The sequence below is a fragment of the Macrotis lagotis genome, chromosome X (assembly GCF_037893015.1).
Source record: "Macrotis lagotis isolate mMagLag1 chromosome X, bilby.v1.9.chrom.fasta, whole genome shotgun sequence".
In the NCBI taxonomy this organism is placed as follows: domain Eukaryota; kingdom Metazoa; phylum Chordata; class Mammalia; order Peramelemorphia; family Peramelidae; genus Macrotis; species Macrotis lagotis.
This window is the reverse complement of record NC_133666.1, coordinates 500958208-500973311: the sequence shown is the minus strand read 5'-3', so window position 1 is coordinate 500973311 and position 15104 is coordinate 500958208. Positions and strand designations below refer to the sequence as shown.

The 15104-nt window shown below is 33.5% G+C and overlaps 1 protein-coding gene and 1 pseudogene across 5 annotated transcripts in view; one reads left to right on the top strand and one right to left on the bottom strand.

The window, feature by feature from the left end:
* The window catches only part of ATP9B (ATPase phospholipid transporting 9B (putative)), a 487939-nt gene that overhangs the window by 427257 nt on the left and 45578 nt on the right, over window positions 1-15104 (bottom strand). The gene's annotated exons all lie outside the window — the stretch shown is intronic.
* Window positions 6411-6974, top strand: LOC141500676 (ATP synthase peripheral stalk subunit d, mitochondrial pseudogene; annotated as a pseudogene).

Sequence of the window (15104 nt, the reverse complement as noted above, 5' to 3'; positions counted from 1 at the left end):
CCAGGAGGGATGGGATTTCAGGGAAACCTGAAGGGATTTGCATGAACTGATGCTGAGTAAGATGAGCAGAACCAAAAAAACACTGTACATCCCAACAGTAACACGGGGGGTGATGATCAACCTTGATGGACAACTGCTTCAACAATCAGGGACAATTTGGGGCTGTCTGCAATGGAGAATACCATCTGTATCCAGATAAAGAACTGTGGAGTTTAAACAGAGTTCAAGGACTATTCCCTTTAATTTAGGGGGGGGGGGGGAGATATCTTGTTATCTCTAAGACTTTTTGTTTCTTCCTTAAGGATATGATCTCTCTCTCATCACACTCAATTTTGATGAATGTGCAACGTGGTAAGTAAAGACTGACAGACTGCTTTCCAGTGGGGGGGGGGATGGGGGGGAATAAGATTGGAGGAAAAACTGTAAAACTCAAAAACTCAAATAAAATCTTTAATTAAAAAAAAAGCACTATAATATCAATGGGCCTAGGACACAAAATTAAGGTTAAAATTCCTGCTTTAAAAGCTATCAGCAATGAACAATTTCTTCATATATAAACTAATAAAATCCCAAGTTTGAATCCTAAAAACAAAAAAAAAAAATAGAATTGGCCAAATGGAGATGCAAAAGTTAACTGAAGAATATAATTACTTGAAAAATAAAACTGGGCAAGTGGAAGGTAATGACTCTGAGACAGCAAGACTCAGTCAAGAAAAATAAAAAAAAAAAAAGAAAAATAGAAAATGCATAATATATCATTGGAAAAACTGAAGTGGAAAATAGATCTGAAATGTAATTTAAGAATTACTAAACTTTAAGTCATGGTCAAAAAAAGAGCCTAGAAAATATCTTTCAAGAAATCATCAAGGAATTATGTCCTGATGAGAACCAGAGGGTAAAAAGGTCACTGAAAGAATCCAACAATCACCTCCTGAAAGGGATTTCAATATGAAAACACAAAGGCATATAATAACATACTTCCAGAATCATTAGGTCAATGCGAAAATGCTACAGGCAGTCAGAAAGAAACAATACAAATAAACACTACAAGAGTCACAGTCAGGATTACACATAATTTTACAACATCAACATTAGAGGGTCAAAGGTTCTGGAATTGATTCTGGAACTAGAGGTTCTGGAATTGATATTCCTGAGAGCAAAGAGGTCGGATAACAACCAAGAATAAACTGTCTAGCAAAGTTGAGCAGACTTTTTCAGGGGGAAAGGATGGGCATTCAAACCTAAAAGGTGTCTTTCAAATTTTCCTTATGAAAAGACCAGAACTGAAGAGAAAATTTGAAGATCAAATTTGAATAATATCCTTTTTAATTTTCACTTGTTTAACCTTTTAAATTGATTAAACTGATTATATTCCTACATGGAAGGAATCTACTTTATGCATCTCTATTAGAGTATACCTAGAAGATATGGGCATAAATTGATTAGACAATGTAAAAAAAAATTTCTTCAAAAGGGGTATTGTGCACTAGGATATGAGAAAGGGTAAATTACTTTATATGAAAAGATGAAAAGGACCAATTAGAGTAGAGAAAAAGAAGGGGGAGGGGAGTAGAGGTTAAGAATTACTTGAATCTTACCATAATAGGATTTGATACAAAAAGTAAATAACAGGAACAACTCAGATAGGCTTAGAAAAGGGAGGCAAAATACAAAAATATTCACAGCAGCTCTGTTTGTGGTGGCAAAGAACTGGAAATTAAGTGAATGTCCATCAATTGGGGAGTAGCTTAATAAACTATGGTATATGTATGTCATGGAACACTACTATTCTATTAGAAACCAGGAGGGATGGGAAATCAGGAAAGCCTGGAAGGATTTGCACGAACTGATACTGAGTGAGATGAGCAGAACCAGAACATTGAACACCCTAACAGCAATATGGGAGTGATGATCAGGATTTGTTCATACCAATAGGGCAAAAATCAGGCACAATTTGGGGTTATCTGCAACAGAAAATGTCATCTGTATCCTGAGAAAGAATCGTGGAGTTTGAACAAAGACCAAAGACTATTACCTTAAAAAAAAAAAAGTTAGCTTATTACGTAACTCTGCTATATCGCATACTTTATGTTTCTTCCTTAAGGATATTTCTCTCTCATCACATTCAATTTAGATCAGTGTATACCATGGAAACAATGTAAAGACTAACAAAACTACCTCTGGTGGGGGGGTGGGGAGAGGGAAGCAAGATTAGGAGAAAAAGAAAAATTATAAAATTCAAAATAAATAAATCTTTCTAAAAAAAAGAAGGCAGGGCAGAAAGGAGAATAAAAGTAGGAAGGGGAAGAAAGGAAGGATGATAGAAGGGAGGGGGAGATTTAAAGAGGCACTGCTCAAAAGAAAAGCACTGGTGAGGAAGGATAGGATAAAAGGATAGGGAAGATAGGATAGAGGGTAATACAGAACTAGTAATCATAACTGTGAATGTGAATAGGATGAATTCTCCCATAAAACAGAGTTAGATAGCAGAATGAATTAAAAACAGAATCTTACAATATGTCATTTACAAGAAAGAAATTTGAAGCAGAACAATCTACACAGAGATAAAAGGTTGAAACAAAATATTATGCTTCAGATGAGTAGCAATCCTTTTTTTCAAACAAAGCAAAAACAAAAACAAATCTCATTAAGATAAGGAAGAGGGGCTGCTAGGTGGGGAAGTGGATAGAGCACAGGCCCTGGAGTCAGGAGGGCCTGAGTTCAATTCCAGTCTCAGACACTTAATAATCACCTAGCTGTGTGGCCTTGGGCAAGTCACTTAACCCCATTGCCTTGCAAAAATTAAAAAAAAGATAAAAGTTAAAAAAATAAACAAACAACAACAAAAAAGAAGATAAGGAAAACACCTACATTTTCAGTGAAGTGATATCAATACTAAATATATTTGCACATATAGCAACAAAATTCATAGAGAACTTAAAGGAAGACATGGACACCAAATCGATACTAGTGGGGGGACCTCTAACTCTCAGAATTTGATGAATTTAACTACAAAATAAATAAGAAGGAAGTTAAGGAAGTGAATAGAATTTTAGAAAAATTAGGTATGACAGACCTCTGGAGAAAAATGAATGGAAACGGAAAGAAATACATCTTTTTTTCAAGTCGTACATGATACTGTCCAAACAATAAAGGTCCACAAGAAAAACAGACTAAAACTTAATTGGAAACTAAATAACCTAGTGAAAGACCATGACAATAACAAGACAACATAGATCAATGAATTAGGCATGAAACTAAAAAAGCCAGAAAAAGAACAAATTAAAACTCCCCAATTAAATACCAAATTAGAAATTCTGAAAAATCAAAGAAAAGATTAATATAATTGAAAATAAGAACTAGATAAACCTTTGTCTAATTTGATTAAACATTGCCAGGAACTAAAAATTAAAAACCTGAAAACTGAATTCACCAACAATGAGGAGGAGAATAAAGTAACAATTGGGAGTTTTTCCAAGTGTATAACAATAAATCTGACAATATAAGAGAACTAGATTAATATCTTCAAAAATATAAATTGTGAAGATTATCAGAAGAGGATATAAAATATTTAAATAACCTCATTTCAAAAAAAAAAATTTGAACATGCCATCAACGAACTCCCTAAGAAGAAAGTTCCAGGACTAAATGATTTACAAGTGAATTCTACCAATTAAAAAACAATTAATTCCAGTTCTATATAAACTATTTAAAAAATAGGTGAAGGGAGTTCTGCAATTCCTTTTATGACACCAATATGGTGCTGATAACTATACCAGAAAAAGTCAAAACAGAGAAAGAAAATTATAGAGCAATCTCTCTAATGAAAATAGATGCAAAATTTTAAAATAAAATATTAGCAAAGAGATAATAGTAAGTTATCATTAGGATAATACACTATGATCAGGTAGGATTTATACCAGGAATACAGGACTGCCTCAATATTAGGAAAACCATCAGCATAAACCATCAATAACAAAACTAAAAGAAATCATTAGTATCCCAATAGATGCTGAAAAATTTTTTGACAAAAAAAAACCATTAGCAGCTACAGAAATAAATGGAACTTTCCTTAAAAAGATAAGCAGTGTCTGTCTAAAAGCATCAGCAAGTATTATACATAATGGGGATAACCATATGCAATGAGGATAACCTAGAAGCATTACCAATAAGATCAGGGATGAAAGTAGGATGACCATTATCACCACTATTATCAGTATAATATTAGAAATATTAGCTTTAGCAATTAGAGAAGAAAAGGAAATTGAGGGAATTAGAATAGGCAATAAGAAAATAAAACTCATTCTTTACAGATATGATGATATACTTAGAAAATTCTAGAAAATCAAATTAAAAAAATACTTGAAACAATTAACAACTTTACAGATTTGCAGGATATAAAATAAACCCATATAAATCATCAGCATTTCTATATTATTATTATCAAAAAAGCACAGCAGCAAGAGAAATTTCATTAAAGTAACAAGAAATCTGCCTATCAAGACAAATCCAGAAACTTTATCAAAACAAGTATAAAACACTCTTCACACAAATAAAATCCACATTTAAATAACTGAAAAATGTCAATTATTCATGGGTAAGTCAAGGTATTATACTAAAAATAACAATTATCTAAATTACATATTCAGTGCCATATCAATCAAACTACCAGAAATTATTGAAAGATTTAGAAAAAGGAGTAACAAAATTCATATGGAGGAACAGAAAGTGAAATAACAAGTCAATTAATGAAAAAATGGAAAAGAAAATGGTCTAGCTTTACCAGATCTAAAATTACATTATAAAAAAATCAGTCATCTGAACTATTTGGTACTGACTAATAGAGTGATAGATCAGTAGAATAGATTAGGTGCAAAAGAAACAATAATCAGTAACTGTATTACTATACAGTATGATAAATCCAAAGACTCCCCTCTGTCACTATTTGACAAAAACTGCTTGGAAAAATGGAAAATAGTATGGTTAAAAATCAGGCATAAACCAGTATCTCACACCCTACAACAAGATAAGATCAAAATGGGTACAGATTTCAGATACAGAGAGTGATGCCCTAAGTCAACAGGAGAACAAGGAATAGTTTATCTGCCAGATCTATGAAGAGGAACAGTTTATCTATCAGATCTATAATTATAACCAAACAAGAGATAGAGAATATTACAAAATGCAAAATAGATAAGCTTGATTATACTAAATTTAAAAAGGTTTTGCACAAATAAAACCAACCCAACAATGATTACAAGGAATGCAGAAAGCTGAGAAACGATTTTCACAGTTAACCTTTCTGATAAAGAACTCATTTCTAAAATATATAGAGTGAAATTTATAAGAATACCAGCCATTCCCCAATTGATGAATGGAAAAAAAATTATGAACAGGCAATTTTCAGATAAAGAAATTAAAGCTATCTAGAGTCATATGAAAAACTGCTCTAAATCATTACTGATTAGAGAAATGCAAATTAAACAAATCACACCTGTCAGACTGGCCAAAATGACAAAAAAAAAAAAGGCACTGTTGGCAGAATTGTGAACTGATCCAACCATTCTGGAAAGTAATTTGGAACCCAAAGGGCAATAAAACTGTGTATACACTTTGATCCAACAATACTCATGCTTGTCCTTCATTCTTGAAGACAAGCACATGGATTAGATTTCAGTGAGGGGATGATGTGCTAAGTCACTGTCCTCCAGGGGCATCATATATGAATCAGGATGACTGGAGGTGATCCTGGGTTCAAGGAAATCAAGGGTAAGTAACTTGCCCAAAGTCACACAAATAGTAAGTGTCAAGTGTCTGAGGCTGGATTAGAACTTCCATACTCCTAACTCCAAGGATCTATCCACTTAGCTATACCTCCAACAATACTACTACTACTACTACTACTACTACTACTACTACTACTACTACTACTACTACTACTACTACTACATCTAAATCCAAAGAGATCAGAAAAAGGGGGGGGGGAGATCCATATGCACAAGAATATTTGTAGCTGTTCTTTTTGTGGAGGCAAGCAAATTGAGAAATGAAAGTTGAGGGAATGCCTATCAATTATGGAATGGATAACCTAATTGTGGTATATGAATGCAATGGAGCATTATTTTTCTGTAAGAAATCTTAGGCAGGGGTGGGTGAAGGTGAGTCAGGGTCGAGCCGTCTCCTGCTTTCCTTCTTGCACCACTCTCTTTGGTGCGTGCAGCCTCTCTCCTCGGCCTTCCCTTTAACATTGCGGCCTGCACCCCTCACGCTGCACAGGGGTCTGTGCTGCATGCCTGTGGGGCTCAGAGGAGGCCGTGCACTTCCCCAGGTCTCAGGGATTCCACCCATCAGGCAGGAACCAGGGATGGGGGTCAGCGAAACTCAACCAAGCAGAGCCTGGGAGTTCCAAGATGGCTGGACGAAAGCTAGCTTTGAAAGCTGTTGATTGGGTAGAATTTGGGGAGGTCATACCTAAAAACCAGAAAGCCATTGCCAATGCCTTGAAATCCCATAATGAATATCTTACTACCAGATTGGCTACCTTGCCTGAGAAGCCACAAATGATCAAATGGGCTTACTATAAGGAAAATGTGGCCAAGCCTGGCCTTATGGATGAGTTTGAGAAGAAGTACAATGACCTGAAAATTCCTATACCAGAAGATAAATTCACTGCCCTAGTGGATGCAGAAGAACAAGAAAATGAAAAAAATCGGTGCTGATTTTGTGAAAGATTCAAATGCTAGGATTGCAGACCTTCAGAAAGAGATGGAAAAGATCAAGAATATAATTCCTTTTGAACAGATGACTGTTGAAGATTTGAATGAAGCCTTCCCTCAAACTAAACTGGACAAGAATTATCCTTATTGGCCCCACCAGCCAATTGAGAACCTCTAATTGGGCCTCAAAAGAAAACTGTGACCCTTCTGTCACATGCTCCTAAAATCCGGAATAAAGCAATTGTACTGTCTTTAAAAAAAAAAGAAGAAAAGAAAAGAAATCTTAGGCAGATCAAAAGTGCTTGGTAAAGATGGATCAGTGGAATATATTAGGTGCAGAAGAGACAGCAATTAATGACTATAATAATCTACTGTTTGATAAACCCAAAGATGCCAACTTCTGGGATAAAAACTCAGTCTTTGATTAAAAACTGCTGGGAAAACTAGAAGATAATATGGCAGAAACTAGGCACAGACCAATATCCAACACCCTTTATCAAGATAAAGTAAAAATAGAAGCAAGACATAGACATAAAAGGTAATATTCTAAGTCAATTAGGAGAAAAAGAAATAATATAACTGTTAGATCTATGGAAAGGGGAGAAGTTTATGACTAAAGAAGAGAAAGAAAACATTAAAAAAACCAAACTGAATAATTTTGATTAAATTAAAAAGGTTTTGCTCAAACAAAATCACTGCAACCAAGATTAAAAGGAATGAAGAACGTTTGGGAAACAACTAGTGCTTCTAACAAAAGACTCACTTCTAAAATATTTAAAATATATAAAGTCAAATTTATAAAAAATCAAGTCATTTCCCAATTGATAAATGGTCAAAAGATATGGAAAGGCAATTCTCTTGATAAAGAAATCAAAACTATCTATAGTCATATGAAAATTTGCTCTAAATCATTTTATTGATTATTGAATAGATTAATGCAAATTAAAGCAGCTCTGAGGTACCCCCTTACATCTCTCAGATTGGTCGATATGACTAGAAAGGAAAATGATTAATATTGGAGGGATGTGGGAATACTGGGACACTAATGCATTGTTGGTGGAGTTGTCAACTGATACAACCAAGAAAAATTTGGAATAATGTCCAAAGGGCAATAAAAAGGTGAATACCCTTTGATCCAGCAATACCACTCCTAGGTCTATATCCTGAAGAGATCATGAAAAAGGATAAAAACCCCACATATACAAAACTATTCATAACAGTTCTTTATGTAGTGGCAAAGAATTGGAAACTAAGGGAATGCCCTTCATTTGGAGGATAGCTGAACAAATTGTGGAATATATATGTGATGGAACACTATTGTTCTATAGGAAATCATGAGGGAAGTGATTTCAGAAAAGCCTGGAAAGATTTGCATGAATTGATGTCTGAGTGAAATAAGCAGAACCAGAAGAATATTATACTTAATAACACAAACATGGGGTGATGACAAATCATGACTGAATTGTTCATTTCAGCAGCACAATAATCAAAGAATTTTAAAAAGACTTGTGATAGAAAAATACTATCCATATCCTGAGAAGAGACTGTGGAGTTTGAATGAAAAACCAAAGCTTATTTTCTTCAATTTTTTAAAGTTATGGGGTGGCTAGGTGGCTCACTGGCCCTGGTGTCAGGAGTACCTGAGTTCAAATCCAGTTTCAGACATTTAATAATTACCTGCCTACGTGGCCGGTACGCCGGCCGGCACTTAACCCCACTGCCTTGCAAAAAATAAAAAAAAAAAATGCCATGTATTATCTATCTCTCTCTCTCTCTCTCTCTCTCTCTCTCTCTCTCTCTCTGTAATGTTTTCTTTCCTTCGTTTGGATCTGATGCTTCTCTCATAACATGTTCAATATCGATCTATATATAGTATGTTTATACAGTTTATATAAGATTGTTTTCTGTCAGAGAGAGTGGAGAGGGAAGGAAGGGAGAAAATTGTAAAGCTCAAAACCTTGTAAAAACTGATTGGTAAAAACCACTATTGAATGCAGCTGGAAAAACAAATAAATAAAATATTTTTAAAAATCACTGACAGGAAGACAAAATTCAGAAAAGAACTGATACCGAGTAAAAAGAGCAGAACCAGGAGAATAGTGTACACATTAATAGCAACATTAAGTGAGAAACAATTATGATAGATTTAAACTCTCATTAGCAGTACAGTGATCAAAGACAATTTTAAAAGAATATATCCACAAACAGAGAAACTATGGAGTCTGCAGACCAAAGCATACTATTTTCCATTGTTAAAATTTGTTTTATGCTTTGGTTTTTTCCCTTTTGTTCTGATTCTTCTTTCAGAGCATGAACAATATGAAAATATGTTTAAAATAAATATATGTTTAATATATAACCTATATCAGATTTCTCACTGTCAAGTGGAGGGAAAGGAGAGAAAAGAAAGGCTAAAGGGAAAAAATTTTCAAACTCAAAATCTTACCAAAAAAATGTTGAAAAATAAAACAAAAGAAAAAATATAAGGAAGGTATTTTAAGCTGATTCTTAGACAACTGAGGAATGGCTAAATAATAAAATGCAGTATATAAATGTGTAATGGAATATTACTGAGCTGTTTAAAATTAATCAAAAAAATCTTTAGAGAATCCTAAGTATTATAACAAGATAGAGTATAATGAGCAAAATTATAAGACAATCAATACTTATTAAGTAACTATGTACTTAAGGTCTAGAGTGAGGAAGATTCACCTTTTTCAGGCTCTGATAAATCTAATTATAAAATAAACAAGAAGTCAAAGAGGTAAAAAGAATTTTAGAAAAATTATATATGATGCAGCTCAAGAGAAAACCAAATGGGAATAGAAAGGAATATGCCCATTTCTCAACTATGGAATGTTCACAAAAACTGACAATATATAATAATATGCAGAAAATTAGAAATATTGAATATATCATAATTCAATAAAAATTACATTCAATAAAGGTTCATTGAAGAATAGATTAAAAATTAATTGGAAACTAAATAATCTAATCCCAAAGAATGAGAGGATCAAAGAATCAAAGAAAGAAACAATAATTTCATTACAGATAATAACAACAATAAAGCAACATTTAAAATGTGTGAGATACAAACCAAGCAGTACAAAGGGGAAAATTTATCTCTCTAATGCATAATAAAATAAAGGAAAAAAAAATCAACAAATTCAACATTGAACTGAAAAATTAGAAAAAAATAATACAATTGGGGCGGCTAGGTGGTACAGTGGATAGAGCACCGGCCCTGGAGTCAGGAGTACCTGAGTTCAAATCTGACCTCAGACATTTAATAATGACCTAGCTGTGTGGCCTTGGGCAAGCCACTTAACCCCATTTGCCTTGCAAAAACCTAAAAAAAAAAAAAAAAAAAAAAGATCCATTTAAACACCAAAATACAAATCCTGAAAACCAAAGCAGAAATTTAACAAAACTAAAAATAAAATGTCAACTGAAATAATAAGTAAATTTAGGAGGGCAAAAAGATCAAAACTGGCTAAATTATTTAGAAATAAAATCAAACTGACAATATCAAAAATGAAAAGGGTAAATTTACAGCCAATAACAATTCATTTAAAGCAATTATTAGGAGCTATGTTGCCCAAATATGTGCCCTCAAATCTGACAATCAAAATGAAATAAATATTTACCAAAAATATAAATTGCTCAGATTAAAAGAAGAGGAAATAGAATAATTGAATAACTTTAGAAAAAGAACTGAACAAGACATAAATGAGCTCCTGGGGGGGGGGGGGGGAATCAAACAAACCTAGGATCATATGAATTAAAAAGGGAAGTCTAACAAACATTTAAGTAACAATTAATTTCAATACTATATAAACTGTTTGAAAAATATATGTGAAGGAGTCAAATACCTTCTAAGACACAGTTTTAATATCTAAACTTGAGCCAGCAAAAACAAAGAAAACTATAGACAATTTCTCTAATGAATATTGATGCAAAAATTCTAAATAATATCAAGGTGATTATAATATATCACACAATTATCATACACTATGAGGAAGATGGATTTATTCTGAAAATGAAGGGCTAATTAAATATTGAAAGAACTGTATCAATAAAAAGAACAAAAATTATTTGACTATTTCAATGTAAAAAAAATTTTCAATAGACTTTGAATCAACAAGACAGAGAAGTCCCTTGGTTACTCTTTGGTTTTCCTTCTTAGCTTTTATACAGTATACACCTTTTAAAGTGGATGCAACTGAGTCATTTCAATATTTTGACAATCAGTTCCCAAAATTCCATACAATGCTGGGTGTTAATAGGAATTCTGTAAGAAACTTTTGATTTAACATTTTTTTTCTATACAAAATAAAATGTGACTCATGAAATCTCAGAGTTAAAGATATACCCAGGGGAATCTAATCCAACTTAAATCTGAGGTGAAATCTCCTCTGCTTTATAATTAATTATAGTTTCTGCTTGAAGATTTCAAAAGAGGAAATTTACCATTTCTCAAGGTAGTTCATTTGCTTTTGGACAGATCTAATTATTAGAAACCTAATTTCCACTTGTTCTTATTCATATAACAAGAATTTGTTAAGCACCTAAATATCAACTGGTTGTACTAGATTCTGAGCAGAGAAAAAAATAAAACAATCCCCATCCTAAAATAGTTTACATTCTATTAATGGGAAACATCACACATACAAATATATAAATACAAAACAATAAAATAAATAAAAAATAATTTAACTAGTAACCAAAAGATCAAGAACAAACTTATTTAAGTATTGACCTTTGATCTAAGTCTGCTAGAAACTGCTCCAATTTTTTTAAAAGTTAAAAGTATTCCTATGAGGCAGAAGTGAGAAAGAAATAGGTTCCATAAAGACAGGACAGTCAGCTATGAGTTTTGCCTCTGAAGTAACTAGGTAGTATGGGGGTAAAGAATTAAGTATGGAATTAGGAAAACCAAAGTTCAAAAATCAAACCCAGATATATACTAGCTATGTGACCCTGGGCAAGTCATTTGATGTCTGTTCGCTTCAGTTTCTTTAACTGTAAACACAATAGTGCTGTTGTGAGAAACAAATGAGAAAATATTTGTAAAGCAATTCCTAGAGTGTTTCGCATAAAATAGACTTTTAACAAATGTTTGTTTCATTTCTTCAGCCTCAAATGGCTAATAACCAAATCAAAACCTTCAAATGTATAGCTATCACTATTAAAGATATATCCCCCTACACACAGCTTAATCCAAAAGATTCTCTTCTTCAGGATACTTCCAATTTATTCAATATCTTTGCATTGCATAATCTTAAGGTTCCTTGCCATGCTAGCTGATTCCTCTGAAGATGGTTAAAGTTGCCACGGCCCTTGCAATAATGTGGTGACCCAAAACAAAACTCCAGACATAGCCTGTGTAGAGCAATACACCAGCATCATAAACTCCACTTTTCTGTTCACCATCATTTCTATTAATGCAGTCTAAAATAATACAGGTTTTTTTGTTTGCCATATCACCCTGCTATTCCTACCAAACCTATAATCATCCTTAAAAAAAATTAGGAACTCTAATATAATTAAGATTAGAAGGAATACAGAAAGCTGGGATACAATTTTCAGAGACCTTTCTCATAAAGGACTTATTTCTAAAGTATATAGAGAACTGAGTCAAATTTATAAGAATACAAGTCATTCTCCAATTGATAAATGTTCAAAGAATATGAACAAGCAGTTTTCAGATGAAGAAATGAAAGCTAACTTTAGACACATATAAGCACATGAAAAAATGCTCTATATCATTACTGACTAGAGAAATGCAAATTAAAACATCTGAGATACCACCTCCATCTATCAGATAAGCCAATATGACAAACAATGAGAATGAACAATGTTGTAGGGGATGTGGAAAAACTATTGATGGGGAGTTGTAAACTGATTCAACCACTCTGAAGAACAATTTGTAACTATGTCCAAAAGGCAATAAAACTGTGCATACTCTCTGATCCAGCAATACCACAACCAGTTCTATATCCTTAAGAGATCATGAAAAAGGGTAAAAAAATCCCATATACAAAAACATTCGTAGCAATTCTTTTTTGGAATAGCAAAGAAATGGAAATTGAGAGAATATTCATCAATTGAGGAAATGACTCAACAAACTAAGGTATATGAATGTTATGGAATAATATGGTTCTGTAAGAAATCATGAATATGGGAGGCTAGGTGATGCAGTGGATAGAGCACTGGCCCTGGAGTCAGGAGTACCTGAGTTCAAATCAGGCCTCAGATACTTAATAATTACCTAGCTGTGTGGCCTTGGGCAAGCCATTTAACCCCATTTGTCTTGCAAAATCCTAAAAACAAAAACAAAAACAAAAAACAGAAATCATGAAGAGCCTGACTTCAGTAAAAGCATGGAAAGACTTGCATGCACTAATGCTGAGTAAAGTAAGCAGAACCAGAAGAACACTGTACATTAACAGCAATATCTTGTGATGATCAACTATGAACTCATTAGTTCAGTGATCAAGGATAATTTTTAAAATCAAGTGATCAAGGATAAATTTTAAAAATTTGTTATGGAAAATGTCATCCATACCCAAAGACAAACTAAGGAATCTGAATGTAGACCAAAGCATACTATTTTCATTTTTTAAAACTTGTTTTATATTTTTTAATACATTTTTTCCCTTTAATTCCATTTCTTATTTCACAACTCAATTAAAATGGAAAAAAGTTAAACATGATTGTATATGTATTACCTATATCAGATTACTCACTGTCATGGAGAGGAGGAGGGAAAGGAGGGAGGGAACAAATTATGGAACTTAAAATCCTACAAAAAAGATGAATGTGAAATCATCGCATGTAAATGAAAGAGACTATAAAAATACTCTAGCTCAACATTTCATTTTACAAATTAGGAAACTAAGATCAAGAGATTACATGATTTGTCCAAAGTAACCTTAGCAATAATCATGGATTCAAATCAACTACAGTAATTCCATACCATTTTTTAGACTAAAATCCGTAATTTCATTAGTATAAAGGACTCCCAATGTAGAAACTTCTACTCTTGTAGATCAGCAGATGCACTGTAATGTGTTTCCCTGAGGAACACTAAGAACCTAAGATTAAGTGATTTTTTTCAACAATAACACAGAATCAACTACCCAGAAAAACTGAACAACCTCTTTCAGGGGAAAAGATGGATTTTCAATGAAACAGGGGACTTTCAAACTTTCCTATCAAGATGACCAGTGCTGAACAAAAAGTCTGATCTCCGAGTACAGGATGCTGGTGAACCATAGAGGGAGTGGAAGAGAGGAACAGAACTTGATGTTGAACTGTTTGTATTCCTGCAGGGAAGAAGACGAACTTTCTCATTTATAAGAGCTGTTAAAAGAAGCACATATAGACAGGACATAGGAAGGAGTAGAATAAATGGTATGATGTGGTAAAGGGATGGAGTCAATGGGTGATGGGGGAAAGTACTAGGAGGGAGGAAAAGGAGATGAAGAAGCTGAGAGATTTCACATGAGAGTCAAGAAAAAGTTTTTTCAATGGAGTGGAGGGGGGGAAGGCAAGGGGGAATGAGCGAGCCTTCATTCTCATCGGAAATGGCTCAGGGAGGAAATGAAATTCACACTTAATAGAGTGAGAAAATCTGTCTTGCCCTGGAGAAGGACAGGAGGAAAGGGAAGGGATGGGATGAGGGAGAATGGAGGGAAGGAAGGGGGGAATAGGTGATAGAAGAGAGGGAAGATTAAGGGAGATGCAACACACTTTTGGACAGGGCTAGGATGAAAGGAGAGCGAGAACAGAATAAATGAGAATGGGGAGAAATAGAGTGGAGGTACAGTTAGTAATAGCAACTGTGGGAAAAATATTGAAGCAACTTCTCTAGTGGACTTATGATAAAGAAAGTAACTCACCCCAGAGACAGAGCCATTAAAATCTGAACACAGACTGAAGTACCTCTCTCTCTCTCTCTCTCTCTCTGTGTGTGTGTGTGTATGTATGTGTGTATATATATATATATATACATATATATATATGTATATATATATATATATATATATATTCTTGAGGTTCCCCATCTTCTTGGGGGGTATGTTTATTCTTATGTTTACTCTTATAACATTCAATTTACATCAATGTATGGCATGGAAACAATGTAGAGACTATCAGACAGCCTTCTGTGGGGGGGGGGGAAGAAAAATTGTAGAATTCAGAGCCTTGCAAAAAATGATGGGTACATATTACTATTGTATATAACTGGAAAACAAATAGAATGTTAAAATGTTAAATAAATAAATGAATGAATCAATGAATCAATGAATCAATGAATCAATGAATGAAGCATGCTACAACTTTTTCTGTATTAAAATAGGATTATTTTTTATGTAAAAAGATTTC